We start from the raw sequence: 24738 nt of genomic DNA, 5'->3' as shown, positions 1-24738 counted from the left end.
TCAATTCATATTTATTCCATGCGAGCTCAATCCATTCCTGCTTTAGACTAAAGAAGTCCTGCAACCATAAAATTCTTACTGCTTTGCTGGGGATATTGCTTGCAAGATAAATTCAACTGAATTATGCTGAGTTCCTGTTCCATTCCTCCCAGACAGGTGGGACGCTCAGGACCAAGAACTGTAATTATAGCTGAATGTAAACATACAGCAGGTGGTTAGGACTCTGTAAGAGACTATAGCTTGCAGCAGCCTTTAGGATACCTGCTTAGTCAGACTGACCAGTACAGCTGGTAAAAATAAAATGTTTCCATTCCTGTAAAAGCATCACTTTTCCTCCCCATTCTGCAGCTTCTGTGTATAGTCAACACAATGAGCCAGCACATCCTTAAGAGATGAGTAGGGTGGAGAGAGGATGACGTATAAAGTGAAATAAATCTAAAAACAAAATGCAACATCCCCTCAAATAATCCCTCAAATGTTAAATCTCTTTAGATCATGTTTATTTGATTACTCACATATTTTAGAGATTGGCTCAAAAAGAAACACTCCAAGTTCGATATGAATTTATAGCTTAGTCTGTTATAAAGCCAAGAGGCCATTTGTAGAATTCAGCTGTATGATGTCAAATGTAGATTTCAGTTGCTCCCTTCCTCAAAATTCAGATCCAGGCTTTTGTTTCATGCTCCTCTATTTGATTTTCTTTATTTTATTTAGTACAAGAAATTAACATGCCATTTGAAAGTGAAATATAAATCTCAAATCAAACCACCAAATTTATTCCACATGAGAAAATTTGAAAGCTGAAACATTTGTTTTACCATAACACCACCCTTTACCCACCACACACTTTCAACAGAAAACCTCCCATTTCAAACTTTTTAGCAATTTAAAACATTTCAGACCTGGCTAGGAATTTTGGCTAACTCAATTTTTGGGGTGCAACTTTAAAGACCTGAAAGTGGCCTTAATTTTTAAAAGGTGCGGGGCTCCATACTTTACAAATACACCTCTACCTCGATATAACGCTGTCCTTGGGAGCCAAAAAAATCTTACCGCGTTATAGGTGAAACCGTGTGCGCAGCCCCCCCCGCCTTCCCCCGGCGCACTGCTTTACCGCGTTATATCCGAATTCATGTTATATCGGGTGGCGTTATACTGAGGTAGCGGTGTATTCAGGTCACGTGAAGTTGCCAGAAGCCAGGCAACTAAGAACTGAGACATCCAAAATCACTGGTCAAGATTTGAAAATCTTAGTCAAGAGGTTTTTCAAACTATGAATTGACCCCCTCAAAATGTTATGTTTATTTATCTATTTAAGTTTTAGTAAATTGTTAAATTTCAGAAAGTACTGTCTAGTGATTAGACTAGGGAGATGAGAGAGCCATGATTCCTGGGTAATGGTCCCAACTCCATCACTGACTGAGTTTCTCCAACTCTTGTGCTTTCATTGTGAGTCTCACAATATTTGGCATTATACTCAAAGCTCCAGCTCCTGGAGTCCTACGATTACCTGAGAATCTTACTTGTTATCAAAAATGTGTTTCTAGCCTTCATGGTTTTGGAGAAAAGCTTGAAAAACTGTGCCTTAAAAGGATCAGACACCAGAAGGCAAATTAAAAGAACCCAATTGTTTATTTGTTTTTAAATCTTGTGATTTTTCAAAATCAATTTCATGACTTTTTGAGCCTCCATATGATTTTTGAAGGTTTGGGGTTGGCACTACTGGTGACTTGTTTTTTTGACTCTGGGCAAATTATTTAACCCTTCTGTGCCTCAATTTGTCCTTCTTTATATAGTCCCTAACCCTATACAAGTTTCTTATACAGACCCTGTTTGAGGTTGGAGAAAAATGTGGAAGTCATACTACTTTTCTGTCCTTGCTTTGTAGTTAGTATTTGAGCGGAAATGAATAAGGTAAATTGAGACAAATTGGAATGATGTTGAAGAACACTCTTTATCTGCCCATTCCTGGTGGTTACACAGCACCTAATGGGTACAACTACTCTAGAGCCAGAGGTATAATTTCTGATTTGGACAGACATACCCATGCTTGCTTTGATCGAGCCAGTGTGGTAATAATAGCAATGTAGCCGGCACTAAATGGGCAGCAGCAGGGGCTAGCCACCTGAGTACAGGGGGCTGGGTGGGATTATACTTGGGTGGCAAATCTCAGCCAAAGCTAGTGAGGGTACGTCTACCCAAGTCAGAAATCTCATCCCCGGCTGCAGGGTAGTCACCAAAAGGGTTCAAAAGAACCAGAGTGTGTCTGGGAGGCTGCTGGGTGGAATGGCAATTCAGTTCAGCAACGTGAGATGCCTGTTTTGAAAGAGGCAGTTAAAAAATGATAGTGTTAAATTCCAGCATCTCAAATCCTGTTATGTGTCTGCTTTTCTGCTCAGCTAACCATGACAGCAATATCTTTACCTGACATGGCATGCACACAGTTAATGATTTGCATCATTTGCTGATGCAACTGTTCCAACCTTAGTTGAGCACTGTTTTGTCTTTGGGGTGGTTTTTTTGGTTAACAGGTTGAACTGGTATTTCAAGTAGGTAAATATTTTAGTCGCTATTTCAAGAGATTCAGCAGCGATTTGCCAGCAGCACAAAGGAGTTAGGGGAGAGCGACTAGCTGAATTTCTCTGACCTCGCCCATATTGCAGATTTAGGACACTGGGAGCGTATGGCTCTGCAGCCCCCAGCAAGGAGCACTGTGTGGATTAGACCCCTCCATGGAACTTCCTAGGAGAAGGTTGGTTGGGTATAATTTATGGAGAAGGGAGGAAAACAAATAATAAAATAAAAATAGGCAGTATGTCCAGGATCACTTTTTCTGGGTGGGGGTAATGTTAAGGGAGTACAAGGGGTTAGGATTTGAAATGGAATTTTAAAGATATTAAATAAGAGATGAAATGATGTCAATCATCCAGTTGTACACTATGTTAGCTATATAAACCAAGTGTATGATTTATTACTGTTACATCATCCTTCCTCCTGCCTTTGTGAATGGAAGAAACATGGTGCAGTCCTATTTCTAATTAGGCCCCTATCCTGCAAAGATTTGTGCACCTGCCTGACCTTAAGCACATGATAGTCCCATTGAGGAAAATGGGATTGCTCACTTGCTTAAAGTTGAGCACATGCATAAGTATTTGTAATGGTCAGGGCCTTAGAATGTAAGCTAATGGGAACAGAGACCAGGTTTATATTAGGGAGGCCACTCATGCATCCCCAGAATATCGGACATTTTAGTACTTCCAGGAATGGCATGGGTCCACACCCGACAACGTGACCCCACCAGTGTGGCCTCACAGGCATGCTATTAGGGGCGGGGCAGCACACTTTATAAAAGGGTGTTCCCCTATTTGATACCATTCAAAACTATGTCCAGTTTTGTTTCACTCCTGAATGGAGGACAAACCTTAGAAAAGCAGGGCTATTGGGTTTAAAACTGGACGAATGGCCTGCCTGGTTCAGATATGTATACTGTACAGTGCCTAGCACCACGGGACCCTGATCTTGATTGGGACTTTGAGGCCCTCCCATACTACAAGTTAATAATAATAAATACAACTATGAAAATATGTGCAGGGGTAGGAAATAAGATCTTACTATAATGCTGCACTTATTACCACAAGTATCACTTAATGTCTGGGCTTATTATTGTATTGCCAGCAAGTGAGAAATTACAGGCTTTGCATTGAAGAAAACAACTGATTGTAAACTCCTGGATTCACAGGATGCAGTCTGTCTTTTCATCAACTATTGGTACATTGACTAGACAAACACATCGGCAGGGTGCTCGTAATTTACTTAACACCAACTGTCAAATATTGTCCCGCTTTAACAGGGCTCCCTTTTGACAGTCCATCACTGTAACGTTTTTGTGAACCATGATAAATTAACTGGTTTCACGCATTCTACAGTAGCGACAGATGGCATTTATATGCCAGTTTGTTTACTGCGCGATTCAGAGTTAATCATGAAAGAAGAATTTTAAATGCAAAAAGTTTCAAAACTAAATAATGCAAAGACGGTCTGTTCATAGTAAAATCATTCTAAAGGAGATCACTGCTAGGCAGTGGATAAGTACAAGACTCGGTCCCTATTTAGTCCACCCAGTAACGACTGAGTTATTGTAGCACCAAATATATGCCATCACTGTTGCTTTTACTTAAACTTTACAGTGAATATTAGCTTTGGGGACAGTTGAAAGACTAGCAGACGTGGCAATGAAAGGTCTCTGGTTTCCCACAGAACAGGATCAACATGGACAGCAGAAGTACAACTTTCCCCATAATGGCTTGTCAATACTGTCCTGACTCAAGAGGAATCACCTCTAAGAGTGAGAGGATCCATGCCCATTCTGTCCTTGACTTGAGACTACCAATAAACACCAGCTGTGACATGGACCCCTGTCTGCTATCATCTGTCTGCTACTCACAGTGCCAACTCATTTCACATGGGGCCACTGGGCTGGCAGTAACCTTGAAATCCTCACATGAGAGGTGCAATACAAGTGCAAAGTATTACTATTACTCTGAGAAGTCTGAGTTAGATTCTCAGGTCTGAGGGGCTAAATTCTGGCTTTATACCACATCCCTGTATTGGGCATGGGGGAAATCCTCCTCAGCTGGCAAGCTCTGTCTGCTGGTATCGGGGACTGGAGGCATCACTCTGCCTTTACCCAGCATGGCCAGAACTGCTATTGGCACTAATCAGAAGCAGTCCTTCAGTCAGGAGCACACAAAGACAACAACTATAGCACGGGGTGTACAAGAAGAGAAGGTTTTTTGAATGCTCCCATTGCACAAGGGCCCGACACAATGTGGACCTTGATCATTTTTTCCTGAGTGCAGAGACTGTGATTGCACCTAGTTCTCATGGGGAATGCACAAGGGGTTGAGGAGGCTCCTACTTGGAACACCCGCAGTCACAATCTGCGTTAAATTATTTAATTGAACATAACAATACAAGACTCAATTTACCATCCTGATGTTGAGTAGCACTTATACTCATGAGCAGTCCCCACTGAGACGGTCACATTATATATATGGAAATCTAATCCTCACCATTGGAATTAACTAACAAGGAGAATGAATGCAATCTGGGTGAGAAATGTCACCAGGAATGCCCCAGCATTTATTGCCTGGTATAAATTCAGAATAAAGCATCATGAGGTTGTGTATTACAAGAAAATGTTTAAATATTTTAACAGTGAGAACCTTCAGGGAAGTCTACCACATTATTTTTAAAAAATGAAGCCACTGCAAAATTTAGATTCTATAGTTTGCTGATGAAGTTCAGTCAAATCAGTGGGATAAACTTTCTTTAAGGTCTTCTTAGGGATGAGAAAACCTCAGACGGTTTGGGAAGAAAAGTCATTTTAAAGTGGTTAGTGGAAACTTTTGTCTGAGCAATATTTAATTGCCTAGAAAAATCAGGGTAACTACATGTGGTATCATTGTTAAAAGAAATAAACAGAAAAGGATTGGTAAGGAACCACAGCATATTTCTCTCTATCACACACATACATGCCTTCTCTCTTGCTCTCTCCCCTCCCTTTCTTTCTCCCCCATCCCCAATGATTGATGTTTTCTGAAAATTATTTCAAGAAATCCATAAAATACCCTACCCCCTGAAAACCCTAATCCCAAATGTTAATCTCTTAGACTCAGTTTTAGCAACGCACATGAATGAACTGTGTATTAGTGAACAATGACTGAAATCTTTAATCCAACTCAAGATTGGCTTTATGGTCTACAGGGCCTCCCTCTCCAGCTCAATGTTATAAGGGCTTCTCTGCCCATGAGTTGAATTTATGCAGAGCCCCCGCCACAAAGTGCAAGGCCTCGACCAATCACGTATGTTCCTTTTTCAGAGAGTTACCTCTAATCCAGCTGCAAATGGATTCACAATTGGGAGGTTACTGGTGCAATTTTTAATTGCTAGAAGGCCAGAACGATACATATTGACATGAGCTGACTTCCAACGTCATACGATACTGCCATGTTATGCACTAATTCTTCAATGGCAGATAATACAATGTGGAGTTGTTGTGGGAGATTGTGCAATATAGAAGTTAACCAGAGTCAGCTCTTCATTTCATCAAAGTCGAGCCCTCTGCAGGGATGTTTGAGAAGTGGAAACATTTCAGCAGTGAACAACTGGTGTTGCAATGACAGTAGCTTACCTGCTAAAGGGTGTAGAACACAGGACTGAATAGCAGATGTCGAGCACCTCTGCAATATATTCCCAAGTGTCACAGAAAAATTCCAACAGTCAAGAAAATTTGGTGGAAAAGATTAGCAACTTGCAAAAAAGGCAGCTCTGTAAAAGAAGATGAAAAAGAATGTATTGCACATGTTCTGAGATGCGAATTATATCTCAACAGTATGAATAAAGGCTCATATCCATTGTGCAGAGTGGAGTATAGCTGGAAGTTCAAGACAGACAAATTCAGAACAGAAATAAGGCATAAATGTTTAATAGAGAGGGTAATTAACCACTGGAGCAATTTGCCAAGGGTCGCGGTGGATTCACCATCACTGACAATTTTTAAATCAAGATTGGATGTTTTTCTAAAAAATATACTTTAGGGATTATTTTGGAGAAGTTCTATGGCCTGTGTTATACAAGAGGTCAGACGAGATAATCACAGTGGTGTCTTTCTGACTTTGGAATCGGTATGTGTCACAACGGTCTAACACTTTATCACTAAGCTTGGAAGGTTTAAAGTTTTATCGATAAATGTCAGTCAATATCAATTTCAGCATACACACACAAACCAACAAACATATATGTCCATCAATAAGCAAAGTTCACAGATAGAAAAAATAAAAAAAATGTTGTTTGAGAACTTGAGTCAAAATCCAGTGATTTTAGCCTTGTTACAAGTGGACTAGCGAATAAATAGTACAAACCAATATGATTTGTTGATTTAAGGATATTTACTTTATATATTTTGACATGTGAAGTTGACAATTTGTGTTTAAACAGCCTATAAAGCTTTCAGTTTTTGAATCTCAACATTTTTACTGTCATTAAGCAAATGTCTGATCCCCCACCCAATTTCCAGCAACCATGAACATTTAATAATAAAATTAAAATTAAAAAAATGCCTAAAACCCAAAAATTGTCCTACTTTGAAAATACATTGATAAAAATCTAAAAACTGGTTAAAAATAAATCCCAACATTATCCATCAAAATTATAAACTAATAAAATATCAAATTCTGCCAAGCCTAATTAACACTGATACAAATGGACGTTTCTCTGTTTGCCTCTCCCTTTCTTGCTTTGTCTTCTTTACTGGAGATTTGCTCATTAACACCAATGCTGATAGCTACACCCACTGGTAAAAACAAGACCAGTTTCCATTAACACACGCATTGGAAATAACATATGTTCCAAAACCAAAAAGGTGGCAGATGCCCAGTTTAAAACAGATTGGATTGTATGAGATCACAGGCCCAAACCAAAAACCCAAGACAGATTAGACAGACCTTTGAGGTGGGTCTGACTGTTGAGATGGTATAAATCTATTTTAAAAAGCTGCTTGAAATTCTGTTATCAGCAATGGCAGACCCAGCATTCTGAGCCCTGCCTTTCTTGAGTAGGTCTTACACTCCCCTTTGAGATTGCTATTAATAAAATCCACAGTCCCAGTCTGGATTTCCCTTCCTCTGTTTTATCTATAAAAACGGAAGCCTATCGCCTTTTATTATGCTACTTGAGACTCTGGCATGAAAGATTTACATTCTTTTAATGTCCTCCCTTTTTGCCTGTCATTGGCAGCTACATATTAATGTTTTTTTTATTTCTGAGCCTGATTGTCCATTGCCTTTAACTTTGTGTAGTCATTTACACCAGTGCAAAGTGGGTGCCAAATGCTACTAAGTCAGAATGATAGTATTTTATACTCAGGGCAAAGTGAATGCAAAAGTAGTTGTAAAACACTATCAACTGTCATTTAGTAGCATTTGTCAATGACTACAAAAGATGCATGGCAATGGAGAAATCAGGCCCATAACATTTATATATTTAACAACAAGTATAATTTATTCTATGAACGTAGTTCCTTCTTAAGCAACCACTGGAGGATTTGTTTGCATTTTTGTTTTATATTAAAGTAGAATTTAGAGACATTTGATTTTCTTCAGATATGAAAAGAATTTTTTCCAAAGGGTGCGGCTTGTTTAAAATATACTTTGCGGCTTCCAAGTTATGATATGAAAATTTGCCTCCCAAAGTTCTTCCCTCCTCTGTAAGGTTAATTATACAGACATAATGCTGTTGTGGGCATTTTTAGAGAGGTATGTTAAGGATGATCCCAGTTAGACTGTTTTCGAAGATGCTGCTGTAGAGGAAATAGGATGTTCCCAACAAGTTTGAGAACTTATTATATTTGTTATTTTTATAACGATTTTAAATGTAATATATTTTAAATTGCATTTATTTCATTACTTATTATTCATAAGCAGTGGAGCTAAAGGGGTGTCATTTCATGTCTCTGTTAAGTTGTGCACTGGTTTCCTGACAGGGAGAGATCTCTCTTTTGTTTACTATAAAAGAAACTCCTCAAATACAAAGCCAACTTAGGTTTCTATCCAGGACAAGAATTAAGCACCCTACCTGACTTTGAGCACCTGAGATAGTCCCATTGACTTCAGTGGGAATGCTCACATGCTTAATCTTAAGCACATGTTTAAGTTCCTTCCTGTTTTGCTTAAGCAGGAAAATCCAAGAAAATTCATGACAACAAAGCTATTATTTTAAAAGATGTTACGGTCAGAAAAGTATACAAGAATAGCTGCTTCTTATGGGTTAAAAAACACAGCTTGGCTTACAGATCCTAGCTTGACTTTTCAAAGCTCGCATTTAGAAAAAGCCTCCATTTTGCATATTCTTGAGAAAATCTCAAATTGTGTCAAAGCAAGATAATAAACATATAAAGCCACATTGTCAATTTAGTCACTTTTTAGAGTAGACCAGAACATTACATTAGTTTTTAATTTAAATTAAGCAAACAACTTTAATTATCATAGCTCAGCAATTCTGCCAGTACATTTATGATCAGTGAGTTAAACATGTGTCATTGCAACACTTTCCATCTTCTATCCTGTACCTCTCCAAGTGCCTAAGTGTGAAGGCAGAAGGAGAGAGAGAGAAAGAATGAACATGATGCTGTGGTACAAGTGGACATAAATTGGAGTTAAGCACATCTAAACAAGTTGCAAAGCAATTGGTGTATTACTCATATAAAAAAAAGAATCCATAAAGCCCATCATATATTTTCTTTGATTCCATATTGTTTACAGAGAAACTACCGTAGAAATGTTTTTAAACATTTTAAAATTTTGCTGGTACTATTTATATATTCTTCCACCTTAAAATCAAACTGCCTAAGCACCAGGAGGAGTCCAACAGCACAAAGATTCGAAGAAGTGTAACATGAGAACTAATGTGTTTTACAAACTGCTCAGAATCATCTAAAATACCTTTTTCAGGCATAGCCATGTTGTGGATTTAAGGCCTAATACCTCATGACCAACTAAGGAAAGAAACAAGAGCCCTACATCAGAGGGGGAAAATCCCAAGCTCTTCAGTGGTATAAAGAGCCCATTTCCAGCCCCGGTGGTTCAAAAACTACAGGACCTTAAGTTCTCACTAGTCCAGGACTGAACAATGGCCATCCTGAACCTCCAGCTAGAGTAATTCTAGCAAAGAATTGAGGCAAAGAAGGAAATTGCAACATTGGGGCAAAGAAGGAAATACCTATGACAGGTGATTTTTATTTAATTTGCATTTATTTGGAAGTTACTCAGATTCAGAACGTGAGAAGTACCATATACACTCGTTCATCAGCCCATTCGTTTATAAGCCTCCCCCCCAAAATGGATAGGTAAAAATAGCAAAAAATGTATGACCCTTTCATAAGCCGACCCTATATTTCAGGGGTTGGAAAAAAGATGGTTACTCACCGTTGTAACTGTTGTTCTTCGAGATGTGTTGCTCATATCCATTCCAGTTAGGTGTGCGCGCGCCGCGTGCACGATCGTCCGAAGATTTTTACCCTAGCAACACTCGGTGGGTCGGCTGGGCGCCCCCTGGAGTGGCACCGCCATGGCGCTGGATATATACCCCTGCCGACCCATCCACTCCTCAGTTCCTTCTTGCCGGCTACTCCGACAGTGGGGAAAGAGGGCGGGTCTGGAATGGATATGAGCAACACATCTCGAAGAACAACAGTTACAACGGTGAGTAACCGTCTTTTCTTCTTCGAGTGATTGCTCATATGCATTCCAGTTAGGTGATTCCCAAGCCTTACATAGGCGGTGGGGTCGGAGTGAGATGTTGCAGAATGCAAACTGCTGAGCCAAAGGCTGCATCATCTCTGGACTGTTGAACCAATGAGGCAAAGGTGTCGACCGAGGACCAGGTAGTTGCATGACATATCCCCTGGAAGGGTAAGTGAGCCAGGAAGGCAGCAGAAGAAGCCTGAGCCCTGGTGGAATGTGCAGTAAGGTGGCTCGATGGAACATGGGCCAAGTCAGAGGAGGTGCGGATGCACGACGTCACCCAAGATGAAATCCTCTGGGAGGAGACAGGTAGGCCCTTCGTCCGGTCTGCCAGTACGACGAAGAGTTGGGGCGTTACGAAAGGGCTTTGTCCGCTTGAGATAGAATGCGAGCGCCCTACGGACGTCTAGGGAGGGCAAATGTGCTCCCCTCGCGATGAGTGTAGCTTCGGAAAGAAGACTGGAAGGAAGATATTCTGGTTGATATGAAAGGTCGACAGCACCTTGGGGAGGAAGGCCGGACGTGGTCACAGCTGCACCGTGCCCTTGAGAAACACAGTATACCGTGGGTCCACCGTGAGAGCCTGAAGCTCGGAGACTCGTCTGGCCGATGCAAAGGCTACAAGGAAAAACTGTCTTTCAGGACAGGTATATCAGCGAGCATGTTGTCAGTGGCTGGAATGGGGCAGTCATAAGACTGGTTAGAACCAGGTTGCAGACCCAGGTTTTGGCGGGGCGGCGAACTTGGGGGTATAAACGCTCCAAGCCCTTGAGGAACCTAGAAACCACAGGGTGTGAGAATACGGTGCGGCCACTCTCCTCTGGGTGGAAGCATAGGGTCAGTTTTTTATTTTTTTGGAGAACAGGCCTTTGCCATTGAAGGGCAAGTCCTGTATAGCATGCAGCAGCTGCAAGGGAAGGCTCGATAACTGGAGCCATGAAATGCGCCTCGTGGCAACACCTGAGGCCCGAGTCGTGGCTGCGGAGTCAGCTACATCCAACGAGGCCTGGAGGGAAGCTCTCGCCACCTTCTTGCCTTTTTCCAGGAGGGCAGCAAACTCTTAACGGGAGTTTTGAGGAACCGGCTCCGTAAATTTTGCCCACCGCCACCCATAGTAGCGGCTAAGCAGGGCTTGCTGGTTTGCTACGTGAAGTTGCAGGGCCCCTGCCAAGTACATCTTATGGCCCAGTAAGTCCATTCGCCTAGCCTCCTTGGATTTAGGGGCTGGTGCCAGCGGGCCATGGCGTTCCGTCTCATTGACGGACTGGACGACAAGGGACCAGGGGGAGGGTGGACATATAGGTACCCGTAGCCCCTGGAGGATACCATGTACATGCGTTCAACTCCCGTGCCCGCGGGTGGGATAGTAGCTTGAGACTGTCAGATGGTATCCGTATTGGCCTTGATCATCGGCATGAACGGTAGGGCCACTCTAGTGGGGGCGTCAGCCGACAGAATGTCTACGACCGGATACCGTATCTCCGAGACTTCCTCCACTTGGGGATTCATATTGAGTGCCACCCGTCTCAGGAGGTCCTGATGGCCCACCAAGTCGATTAGAGGAGGACCTGAGGAGTACGCTCCTGCCACAGCCTCATCTGGGGAGGAGGAAGAAGAAAGGCTGGGGACAAACGGGTCCTGTGTGGGCTCGCACTCCTGGACGACCTCCTGATCCGGTGGGATGTGGGAGTCCGGTGGCTGAACCGGGGCTTCCTCCGTACCGGTCGGAGGGGGGCGGCTGTCGCCTCTAGCACCCAGTGCTCTGACGGAACAGAGCGAGATGGGCTCACAGGTAGGCCTTTGGCCTGATGGCACGCCCAAGATGTACAGGGTGACCACTGATGGGGTCAGGGTCCTGGGCCTGGGGCACCTGGAAGACTCTGGTGTGCACATCCGAATCACAGTCCCGCGCGTATAAACTGCCTGCGCAGGACGACAGTGATGCATGTTTCGATGGCCATGGAGGAGCTAAAAAGCCCTGGGCAGAGTCTCCCTCTCTAGCTGACATCGCTCGACACGGCACCGGGGATCGGTACCGGGAGGCATACCGGTACCGGGAGCGAGAACGGGACCTGCGACCAGAGCGGTGCCGGGAGGTCGACCGAGATCTCGAGGCTCGATGTCGGGAGTGGTGCCGGGAGTCCGGTGCCTGGAGCGGTGCCGGGAGCTGGATCGGCACCGAGTGTACCGGGCCGGCGAACGGGACACTGATCGGTGCCGCGAGTACGACCGGTACCGAAATGAAGAATGGTGCTGGGACTGCGAGCGGCGTCAGCACCTGGATTGGCGACGGGATCGAGAACATCTGCGGGACCATGATTGTGAACGGTGCCGCTCTGCGGTGCCGACGCAGGGTGATCTGATGAAGGCAGGCTTGCCGATCGACTATATAACCCGCACCGGCGGTGCCGGGGGTTGAGGCAGCGCAAGCGCTGTCATTGCAATCAACTTCCTCGACGTGGAAATGTCTCCGGCATGGAGGGAATAGTGCGCTCAACCATGGCTCGCACCGGGGAGCATTCAGGTACCGGACTCGACGGCTCTTGCATGGCTGGAGTCGACGGTGCCGATATTGTCGGTGCCGCGGCAGGTATCGGAGCCGGGCGGTCCGACTTAGTATAGCGCTCGGGCTGCGGAGCAGGCTCGGACGCAGCAGGAGTCCTGTGCCTCTTCATCCTCTAGGAGAGGGATCCGTGCCGAGCGGACGTTGGTGCCGGCGACGGCCGGTGCCGAGAGGCCTTGGCGGTACTGGCGATCCGGTGCCGAGGGAGCGCTTCTTGAAGACTGACCAGCGCTCGGTGCCGAGAGCGGAGGAGTAAGGCCTGCCTCCCTCAGGAGCTGCTTGAGACGAAAGTCTCGCTCCCCTATTGTTCTCGGCTTAAAGGCCTTACAAATGCGGCACTTATGTGTTAGGTGAGATTCCTCGTGGCACTTAGGAGAGGCTCTCTTGTCGGCATCGGCTTATGGCCGGCCGAGCACGGTTTGAAATCCTGTGAACCAGGCATAGTACCCGGCACCGGGTGCGGGGAAGGGGATAATCCCCGAACCCCTGTGAACTATATACACTAACTATACTACAAACGAATAAAGTTAACTACAACTATATAAATCTGAATTATATATACAAGAATAAACGGAAGAAACTACGAGTAGCTAGGGAAGAGGAGCTCAGCTAAGCCGCGCTCCACTGTTCCAACGACCGACACGGGCGATAAGAAGGAACTGAGGAGCGGATGGGTCGGCAGGGGTATATATTCGGCGCTATAGCGGCGCCACTCAAGGGGGCGCCCAGCCGACCCACCGAGTGTTGCTAGGGTAAAAATCTTCCGACGAACGTGCACGCGGCGCACGCACACCTAACTGGAATGCATATGAGCAATCACTCGAAGAAGAACTTTGGCTCCTGGCCCATCAGGGTAAGCCGCTGGTGGGTTGGGACGTTTTGTTTACCTGGAGTGTCTGCAGGCATGGAGCCCCTCAGCTCCCTGTGGCCACGGTTCGTCATTCCCAGCCAATGGGAATATATATATATACACACATAATCATACATACATATAAAATCAATATGTCTGTATTTGAAAATAAATTACAGTGCATAATATTTTTTGACTGGTGGCACCAGGCTTATTTTTTCAGCATGAACCAATTCCATCTTGGTGGGTTGTCAGTCCCTGCCCAGGACTGGAATAAGCAAGAAGTGTTGCAAGTCAGCACTGAGTTTAATTGAAAGTGCTGCACACACCATGCCTATTGCCTACTTCTAGTAGTCAGAGCAATCACATACTTTCTAATTTCTGCCATCTGGTGTTAGTGTATGTGATGTTCAATCCAACAAGGAGTGACCAGCACACAAGCGCTTCCATTTCAGTGGCTGTGGTATAAAAGCATGCAAGCAAAAGAATAAACAAATGGACATGGTAATTGAAATTAAACTACAATAAACCTAACAGTCTGGAGTAGCCAAGGTCTGCTGCATGAATGTCTGCACCAGCAACACCACACACCTGTTTCTACTGGAGATTTTACTGTCAGTGCATGCCCAAATTAGCACTGAGAGAAGTGGTATTATGAATTACATTAAGGTCTGGTCTACACCAGAAGGTTTTGCCGGCATAGCTATAGATTAGCCATATGAAAAATTACATAGGTATGCCAGCAAAAACCCTAGTGCAGATGTAGTTGTATCAGCAATCAAGTCCTTTTGCTGGCATAGTTTATTTTGTTTGGGGAACTGGGTGCAAGCTGTATTGCAAAAGAACTCTTTCGCTAGTATAGGCTGTGCCTCCATTAATAGAGTTTTTCTATTAACAGGTAGCCCTACCAGCAAACCTGTTCTAGTGTAGACAAGGCCATACAGTGGGGGAAGGCTGGAATGCAAGCACAGCGCATACTAGCTGTGCTCTCCACTTTGGTCCGTTGAGTCGCACAAACGGAGATCCTACTTTGTAGAGGTGTCTGCATATTCCCATTTGTGGGGTGTGCCTCCTGTTGCTGCTGACCTTTAAAAGCCTTCTAATAAACTACAGGGGGTCCCAGGTATACGTCGAGGTTGCATTCTTGAAAAGGGCGATGATACCGAAACGACGGATACCCAGGAATTTTTCCCCATAAGAAATAATGGAATAAGGGAGGGGATGAGTTCACAACGTCTCCACACTCGTCTATGACGATGCTCTTTTCACCTAAACAGTGTACCTTTTTAAAATGACAGGTTATACAGTACACATTTTACACATAAAACATTGAATAAGGTAATGTATAACCCTACTCAGACCGTTCAAACACACAGAACATTTTAATACAGTAATATAAAAGTGTCAATTACGCTTAACTTAGGTAGGGGTGGCAGCTGGGTTTTCTTGGGCTGGCTTTTCCTTGGCTGGCTTTTCAGTTGCAGAAGTCCCAAAAAAGGATTTTATCAACGTCTGCTCTCCTGCATGAATCTCTGAATGATGGATCTCCCTGTAGCAAGCCACTGTTTCACTGAGAGCCCTGGAGACTTTGGCAGAACGTTTACGAAAAGGATCACCACTCTGTATGATTTCCATCGTATCATCTAGCAATCCAAAGAAATGGGAGAGATTCTTTGTCATCAGACTCCTGGCTTCCTGCCCTTCGTTGTCGTCATCATCATCCTTACTTTCTTCGGATATCTGTTGTTGGTCCAGCTCAATCAGTTCCTCATTTGTCAGTTGCTCAGCGTCAGACTCCAACAACTCCTCTACATCATCCTCCTCCACCTCCTCGAAGCAGACATCCTTCACCAACCTGACAATTTCTTGCTGGAGTACAGGAACGGCACCAAATCCCATGAAGCTGTGGACAGCATCTGGCCAGGCACGGCGCCAAACACCATTCATACATTGCGAAGTGACCTCCTCCCACAACGCATTAATGTTTTCCACGCTGTTCAAGATGTTGTAGGACTTCCAAAACTCCTTTACACTGGGCTTTCCTTCACCTGCTGTCTCCTTAATCAGCATGGAGAATGTCCTCCGTAGGTAGTATGCCTTGAATGTGGCCATTACACCCTGGTCCACAGGCTGCAGCAACGATGTGGTGCTGGGGGATAAAAATAGGACCTTGATGTTCAGGCAGAGGGCTTCATAGTCCAGTCTGTGGGCACTTGCATTATCCACAGAAGAAGAATCTTAAAGGCCAAATTTTCCTTTTGACGGTAAGCTTTAAATTCAGGGACAGCGTGGTCTACAAACCACTCACGGAAAATACTGCGCGTCATCCAGGCTTTCTGTTCGATTTCCAAATTACAGGAAGACGAGACTTGACATAGCCCTCATTGCTCTTGGGTTTTCACTGTGGTAGACAAGCAAGGGCTTCAATTTGTAATCGCCTTCTGCACTTCCCCCAAGCGGAAGGGTGATGCGGTCTTTTGAGGCTTTGAATTCAGGAGCAGTCTTCTCATCATGAGAAATGTAAGTCCTCGTTGGCATCTTCTTCCAGTAAAGGCCTGTCTCGTCGACGTTAAAAACTCGTTTTGGAGAGTAGCCATCTTCTGAAACATTACAGCCACTTCTTCATCTGCACTAGCCGCTTCCCCTGTGAGTTTTACATTAAGTAGATTGGCACGCTTCTGAAATCTGTGGAACCACCCATGACTAGCACTGAAGGTCTCCTTTTCCGCTGTTGATCTCTCTCTCTCTCTCTCTCTTTCTTTTAAATCATTATACAGGCTTTTGGCCTTCTCCTGAATCAAGCTTAAACTCAGAGGCATTTTCTTTAGATGGAGGTCATCAATCCAATCAGCCAGCAAACGTTTCATCTTCTCCATCGTACTGCTTCTCTGTTTCGTTATCTTCATTGATGACAATTTCATAGCACTTCTAGTGCTTTCATGAATTCGATCAGCACTCTTAAAAATTGCGTGTACCGTCGTAGCTGGCAAATTGAGAATACGAGCAATGTCGGCTGCATGCTCACCTCTTTCAGTACGTTTTACAGGAGGTCCCCGGTATACATCTCCCCCTTCTCCATGGTTTCACATATCCGTCGCTCATCAATAGGGGAACATGTTCCGATTCACATCGGTCCCGATCCGCATGTCTGTCGTCTGACGTGCACATGATGGATATACGGATAGGGACTGACGTGAATCAGAACACTTTCCCCTATTGACGAGCGACGGATATGTGACAGATATGCGTAGCCACGCGTGGGCCGCAGCCCACCCACTTAACATCCAGGTCCACACCCCCCCCCCCCAGAATCTTGGCTCTGCGCCCACCCCAGCACTTGGCCCACACCACCCGCCCGGCGTTCCAGCCAGGAAGCGGGGTCAGGGTGCAGGGGCTTGCCCAGCTCTGGCGCTAAGCGGGGTCAGAGGCTTGCCCAGCTCCACTTGCCCAGCCCTCCTTCCAAGCCCCCGTGCCCCCAACTCCCTGGCTGGAGCACTAGAGCTGGCAAGTCCCCTTGCCCCGATCTCACTCCCCAGCAGGAGCGCCAGGCAGGCATGCGCCCCAATCCCGCTCCTCGGCAGGAGCCCCAGCTGGGCAGAGCGGGGCAAGCCCTGAGCGTGGGAGAGGAGTGGGTGGGGATGCGGGGGCACACATTTTTCTCCCTCCCCCCCCCAATTTTTCCAGGAGCCTTTGGCCAGAGCGTCTATCACCCCGCTCTCCCCTGCAAGGCCAGCTGGAGGGGGAGGAAGGCAGCCAGATCGCTCCTACCCCTCCGCCCCCCACCCCCACCCCCTGTCATTGCCTACCCACCCAAGTGTCCCCTCCTGCCTACGCCACTGCTGTATCAGCGGTTCCCCGGTATACGTCGTTTCAGTATCTGTCGCCCTTTTCACGAACACAACCCTGATGTATACTGGGAACACGCTTTTAACCACAATACTCGCTCTTTTCTTTTTAATAAATCTTAGTTTAGTTAATAAGAATTGGTGCTAATCGTATATTTGGGTAAGATCTGAAATATTCACTGGGAACATGCTGTATAACATCTAATTTCACTTCTACTGTTACACTTTTACGTTGCCTCTTAGGCACAGGCCCACTCTTAACACTTTGAATGCATTTTCCACTAATGATGGGTAGTACTGTACTGTACAGTACTGTACTCATGGCCGCCTCACCTCTTCCCCCACCCACACCCCGCCCCTTCCCGCCCAGTTCCGCCTGCTCCTCCCCCTCCCTCCTGCGCCTCCTAAACGCCGCTGAACAGCTGATCATGGTGGACAGAAGGCACTGGGGGGGGCCACAGAAAAACAATGAAAAAGGTGAAGCAAGTAAGCTGCAAACGACGGATATGCGGATCGGGACATTCCCCTATTGATGTGCAATTGATATATGAGATACAATGGATGGGGGGAGACCTATACCAGGGATCCCCTGTAGTGCACTCTGCGCCCAGATGAGCACCTTGTTGAGGCATCACAACCAAGGTTATAAAAAGTCAAGTATGGCCCTCAATCTTTTCAGGTCAGTCCTTTCCTAGACTCCCACTGACATTAATGGGCACTGGACCAGGCCCTAAACACATTTGCAGATGACTATTTTTGCTACAAAATAACTCTGAAAACGAATTTATGCTCAAGAGTGATACATGAGGATTTGGGTTTTCCTCCTGGGTGGATTTCCCTACTTTTTTCCTAAAAAATAACATATCCTTAACCAACTTTGTAAATTGACATGAAAATTATAATTCGAAACTGAAATCCTGGCCCCACTGAAATCAATGGAAAAACTCCCATTGACTTCACTGGGTCCAGAATTGAACCTGGAATTAATAATACGATTTGCTTATTTTATCATCTTAAAAATTATTGATGACAACCTGTTTCCATTCCAAGACCATCTCTCTCTGAGCGCCTTTTCTGCTGTTGTAGTGAAGATAAACTGCTTCTGGAGCTTGAATTTTGCAAACTGGTGAAGGCGGAAACCTGAGGGGAACAATTTCTTCTCAAAACTCTTAGTTTTATTCCCAAGTGACCCATCTAAAGAAGGGAGGCACATAAAGTTCTGTATAAAAACATGTCACCTTTTTATTACATGTGGGACAGAGAAAAAGAAGTAAGTGGTAAAGATCTGGAGCAAGAATTATAAAAACCCTTAAAACGCTAAAAGCAGCATTAATCTAGTCCATTTCTTGGGCAGGGACAGAGGCTATAGATCCTCCCTGCCACCTTGGTTTACCTCTCTCTCTCCACACTCCAAGCTCAACTAATTCCTCTCCTCAGCTAAGGCCTTTTCTTATCCCACTCCCCACAGCGTCTTTCTTAGACAGGAAGGAATAATCAACACAGAATAGAGAAATACAGATTCACTAAGGATAGATTTTCACTGAAGAGTTAGCCTGCCAGTGGTGCTGGAACTAGAGGTACTGGGGGTGCTGCTGCACTCCTTGGCTTGAAGTAATAACAAACACCAAATACATCGTTTCCATCATCAGCACTCACACTATAAAAATTGTTCCAGCACCCCTGTAGCTGCACTCTTACTCGGGTGTTGCCTGTAACTCCCTCCAGCCGTCCACACACAAAAACTTCTGACCCGAGTTTGGTGGTGTTTACCTGGAGATGCTCTTTTGCTCAGGCAATTAACCCACCCACTTTGCAGTGAGGACACAGGCTAAATCATTCAAATGCTGGTAATCCTCCAATGCCTTCCCACAATTCCTGCCATATACCCAAAGGACAAATTCACCCACAATACACAGGGAAAGAATCATAAAGCAACTCAGCTTATTGAAGCACAATGGATATGCCCTCTGAAGTCCTAGTGAAACCCGAGTGACTGCAGCACCACTGAGGACACAGTAACTCAAGCGTGGCTCTGTAGCATGGCTGCTCGCACCTGGGTTAGGCTACCTCAGTGCTCAGGTGCTCAGACACAGCTGCCAATCACCTGAGTTACCTGTGCAGTGAAGACATACCCTTTGATAGATGTGTCAAACATCTGGCCACCGGGCTGAGCAAGTCACCTTGATGCGTTTCTTTTTTTGGCTCATTTGACATATTTGGATTAGAATCTAAGTTTTTATTTAAAAACAGTCTTTCTTCTCTTCTGCCTCCCTGCCACCTCTTCTGCCTGCAACAGCCATGAGCACAGATGTCAGGATCACAACCGGGGTCATGGGCAGTCTTGCCTAATGGTTGGAGCCAAGGAAGTGGCCAGGCCTGGAGGTTAGAGTGGAGCCAAGCTGGAGTCAAGAATCAGGACCACGGGAGACCTGGTTCTAGAGTCTGTTTTGAAAAGTCTGCCTCCACTTTAGACAATGGGAAAACTGACTATTGACTTCAATGGTCTCAGAGTCAGGCCAAAACCCAGCGCTTTTCAAAATCCACCCTTAATGGGCATATTCTAATTTAGCTCAACACGTATTTACTATCTTAGGGTGTGGTTTTGCAGTCAGCCTGTGTATGGAATTCACAATAAAGTCAACGGCCCACAGTAACTTCAGTAAGAGAATCAAACTGCAAACCACTCATGCAGAGGCCCGAGCACTAGACCCTAAAAGGTATGATAATGAAGCACTCTAGAGGTTTCCTTTGAATATTCTGTCAGCTATTTAGGGAAGAGGCAAAGAGGAACTAAAACTGATGAATTTCAGTCACAGCGTGTTAACAGTTTTGCTGGCAAATGAGGCAGTTTGCAGCAGAGAGTCTGCATCTGGGGGGGACGACTCATTGGAAATTCCTCTGATGTCTCAAGGGGCATTGACAGTATTATTGCCAACTCAGTTACCCCCCGCACCTGAGAGCTCTGCCTGTTTAGAATTTTTCCCACAACAGTCCAACATCACATATACAAAGAAAATGACATATATGGTTATTCAGGCTGAACATAAATTGCACTGGGATGGATTTGTTAAGAAGGGAATGGTGAAAGTCTTTCCATTTTGAATGTCTTTCCTTTTTAGTGAATAACAGACATTCCTGTTCCTTATTTACCTCCTTTCTAGTTCCAATGAATAGTTGTGTGGAGAAGGATATAATGGAACAGTTTGTTACCTCAGATAGGTCTTCTCAACCGTTCTGCCCACAGCTGTCATCACCATAACAGCTCTCTAAAAGATCCATAGAGCCTAGTGCCCAGCTTCTGTAGACAGAGGTGTCAGACCACACTCCAAGTAGATTCTTCCAAAGGTTAACGTCTGCAGCTAACAGGAGCTTCCTATCAAGAACAGCAGTAACCCTTAATGATAACTTTATGGAGAGATTAAAGGTTTGGTAGGGTGGGAATAATTAAAAGCTCAGTTACAGTTAAAGAACCTATTTGCCCCATTCTCATCCAATCTGCCATTCCTGGTACTGCTGGGAATTAGCAAACACTGGGGAAAATAAGAGAGGGAGAGAAGGATAGTATCTTATGGAAATCAAGGGACAAAACTGGTATCCAAAACAGAGAGAATATCACTTTTGCAAAGCCGAGTGAATGTGAGAATTGATCACCAGTGTCATGACACTACAAATCTCCTTGAAACAGCTCCATTTCTTATCATCCTATGAACCAATGGATCTAGTTGAATGTGCTCTAAACAGCCTGATCCAAAGCCCACTGACATCAATGGGAGTCTTTCCGCAGATGTCAGTGAGTTTCTGGATCATGTCCTAACTGAAGTAGGGATTTTGTCTGCTACCTCTGAGGCCTGTGGAATAGCAAAAAACACCCACATTTCACTGTGCTGGCTGTGGTTGATTTAAACACTTTTTATAACTTCCATTTGATCTGAGGAAGGGTTTGGTTCTGTCCAGGTAATAATTAATTAATCAATGGCTACAAAGTATTACTATTAAATCAGCCAGGATACTAAGCACTTCAGGACAGGAATTATAGCTTTGAATGTTTTGTGAAGAATCTACAATGCAAAACACAACAAGTTAGGGTAATAAGGCTGAAGGAGGACAAAGCCGTGATAATAAGAGCTCTCAATTATGCAGTTAGGAAAGTATGTATTTTGCTGGCTCTGTTCCTGTTTAAAAAAAAATTGCTTTTTTGTGGTATTTTGTTTTGTTTTGTTTTTTTATTTCCTCCCCTACTTCTTGTTGGCAAGACAGCAGAGACATAAGTTTTTAGGAGGGATATAAGACAAAGGAGGTAGCTTAGTAAAGTAAGTAAAGGGCATTAATAAAGAGCATGTCCAGCATAAGAGGTTGCATGGGAGAAAGCACCAATGCATGAATTTAAATTGACAGAAATGAAATTAAAGGGACAGCAAAGCTGGTGTCACTGATAGAGAGGAGAAAGAAGTGCAAAAGGATACCAGATTACAGATGCATGCAGGCACTGCACGTTGTAAGGTCTTAAAAGCAAAAATGCCCTCATAAGAACCAGATAGTGAAGGCAAATGTCAATAGGGCAGTGTGGATTAGGACAAAAGGGAAAGGAAGCATCCTGTGAAAAGCTGAGTTCACCACAGGTAGATATTCCAGGCCTGTTCTCAATTTTGTTCAAGACGACTGTGTAGGAAAGGCTCCTTAATGGATAGGACTCCATGTTCACATATCCTGTGAGAATGGCCAGCTGCTTTTAATGGCAAGAAAAAAAACAAAACAATGAACAGCTCCTCATATGCTCAAATAGACTGTGACTGTTGGTGCCCGGAGGGGCCACACTGAGATTGCTCAGTCAGCACAAACTGCAAAGAATGGGGCAGACGATCCCCCAAACTGCTGGTTATTCTACTAATTACATTCACCAACCCAGCAACAAAACAGCTTCTACAGTCCTTTTACTGGTTACCCACAGCTCCCTTAAAGCAATCCAGCCTTGGGCTCCCCACCCAGGCCTCCAAGTCAAATATGATGAGGATTACTAAAAATCTTGCTCATCATATATAAAGTTCTACCAATCCAAAGAGATTGGACACATTACCAACCAGGTCAGTGAATATTTCAGATCCTACCCAAATATACGACTAGCACCAATTCTTATTAACTAAACTAAGATTTATTAAAAAGAAAAGAGCGAGTATTGTGGTTAAAAGATCATTATGCACACAGATATGAATAAAGTTCTTAGGTCAGTTTCACAGTAGAGATGGTGAGCTTCTGAGTTGCAAAAAGTTCTTTCAGTTCCATAGGTTATAATCCAAATAGGCAGTTCATGTATAGTTTGTTCAAATCCTTCCAGAAGAATTTGCAGGGACAGTCCAGGATACCTGGAGACCTCAGTCTTATGACTCAAAAGCTCCCCGATAAGGTTCAAGCAGACTTGAGATGACAGGACTGGGGCCCTAGAGTTCTTTTACAGATCTCTGGCAGGCTATTGAAAGCCTCTTGACAGCAGATATTTCTTGGATGAAGAATTGTGGCTTTGAAGCAAAACCTCCTATTTCCTACGTATATACATGTAATTAGTTGCATTCATCAGCGTAAAGTAATTATCCATTAAACAGTTCATAGACAGTTTGCTACAAACTTTAAAGAGAAATATAGACAATGATATTATTACTCCCAAATTTCATCTACAATCTAACTAGTCCCTTGTGATCTCTGAATCAATAGAACATAGTAACAAACAGGAAGAGCACTTTACCATCTACAAGCTTAAAAAAAAAAATCACATTGTTAACATCTGACAAGCATATAGGCAAACACAGACAAATATAATTAGTATTTACCATTAATTCTCTAACAATACAGGTCTGCATTTCAAAGCTCTATTTCAGGGGTCAGCAACCTACAGCATGCGTGCCACCTCTGGCACGCGAGCTGATTTTGCCTGGCACGTGGCTGCCAGCCGGGGTCCCAGCCACCGGCCCCGCTCAGCACACACAGACCCCGGTGGCCAGGACCCCAGACTGGCGGCAGGCGCGCCCCCTGGCTCCCCGCTCACTGTGCTCGGGTTCTGCGGCTCCTGGGAGGGTGAGCCGCCGGGGCATGGGGCCCTGAGCCTGCTGCGGGAGGGGCGGCGGCGGCAGCTCACACTTCCAAGAGCTGCAGAGCCCGAGCGCGGTGAGGGGGCAGCCGGGGGGTGCATGAGGCCCGCTGCCCGCATGCATCCACTGCAGAAGGCCCCCCCTGGGGGGGGGCACCGGGCCGCAGCCCGGGCAGGCGCTCCCCCCGGCTCCCTGCTCACGGGTTCTGTGGCTCCTGGAAGTGTGAGCCGCCACCGCTGCCCCTCCTGCAGCTCCCCCCCTCCCGCTGCCTCAGCACTCCACGTGGAGTTTTGCCTCCACGTGGAGCCAATCTCTCACCAGCATGGGCCTGGTAAGGGGAGTCCCGGGGGGGGGGGCAGTTAGGGAGCAGAGGGAGGGTTGGATGGATTGGGAGTTCTCGGGGTCCTGTCAGGGGGTGGGGAGTGGTTGGATGGGGCATGGGAGTCCCCGGGGGTCTGTCTGGGGGCAGGGGTGTTCATAAGGGTTGGGGCAGTCAGGGGACAGGTAGGGGGTAGAGTCCTAGGGGGGCAGTTAGGGTGGGAGGGTCTCAGGAGGGGGCAGTCAGGGGACAAGGAGCAGGGAGGCTAAGGTAGGGGGTGGGACTCTGGGGGGCAGTTAGGGGCAGGGGTTCCAGGAGGGGGCAGTCAGAGGACAAGGAGCGGGGTGGGGTTGCGGGTTCTGACCGGGGCAATCGGGGTGGGAAGTGGGAGGGAGTGGATGGGCGCTAGGGCAGGGCTTTCCCCTCTTTTTTGATTGCTGAAATATGGTAACCCTAGGTGAGGGAGGAGCCAGGGGGCGCATGGGGGCTGGCGCCTGCATACATCCACTGCAGCCTACAGGTGCCCCAGGGCTGCAGGCTGGGCAGGAGGGGTGGGGGGCACAGCTGCTCCCCGCTAGCAGCGCCACCGCCACCTTTGCAGGGCTGCTGCCCCCCCTGCACCATGCCGGCTCCTCCATGGCTGGGGCTCGCTGCTGCCGCAAGCGGGACACTCTGGCTCTCTGGTGCCTCCGGAAGGTGGCTCCTCCCTGCTGAGCTGCTGCAGCAGCCCAAGATCGGCAAAGCCAGTGAGTGGACTCGGGGCGGGGGCCAACTGAGTGG

At 45.5% G+C, this 24738-nt stretch overlaps 1 protein-coding gene across 5 annotated transcripts in view; it reads right to left on the bottom strand.

Annotated features, from left to right (window-relative positions):
* PRR5 (proline rich 5) overlaps positions 1-24738 on the bottom strand; it is a 144955-nt gene that overhangs the window by 95713 nt on the left and 24504 nt on the right. For all 5 annotated transcript variants that reach the window (XM_044994959.1, XM_044994977.1, XM_044994941.1 and 2 more), the window contains one exon: positions 6194-6330. The gene's annotated coding sequence lies outside the window, so the exon portion shown is untranslated. The remainder of the gene's footprint in view (positions 1-6193; positions 6331-24738) is intronic.

Source organism: Mauremys mutica, chromosome 1, assembly GCF_020497125.1.
Source record: "Mauremys mutica isolate MM-2020 ecotype Southern chromosome 1, ASM2049712v1, whole genome shotgun sequence".
NCBI lineage: Eukaryota > Metazoa > Chordata > Testudines > Geoemydidae > Mauremys > Mauremys mutica.
Note: the sequence above shows the minus strand (reverse complement) of the source record. Positions and strands in the feature narration are given on the sequence as shown.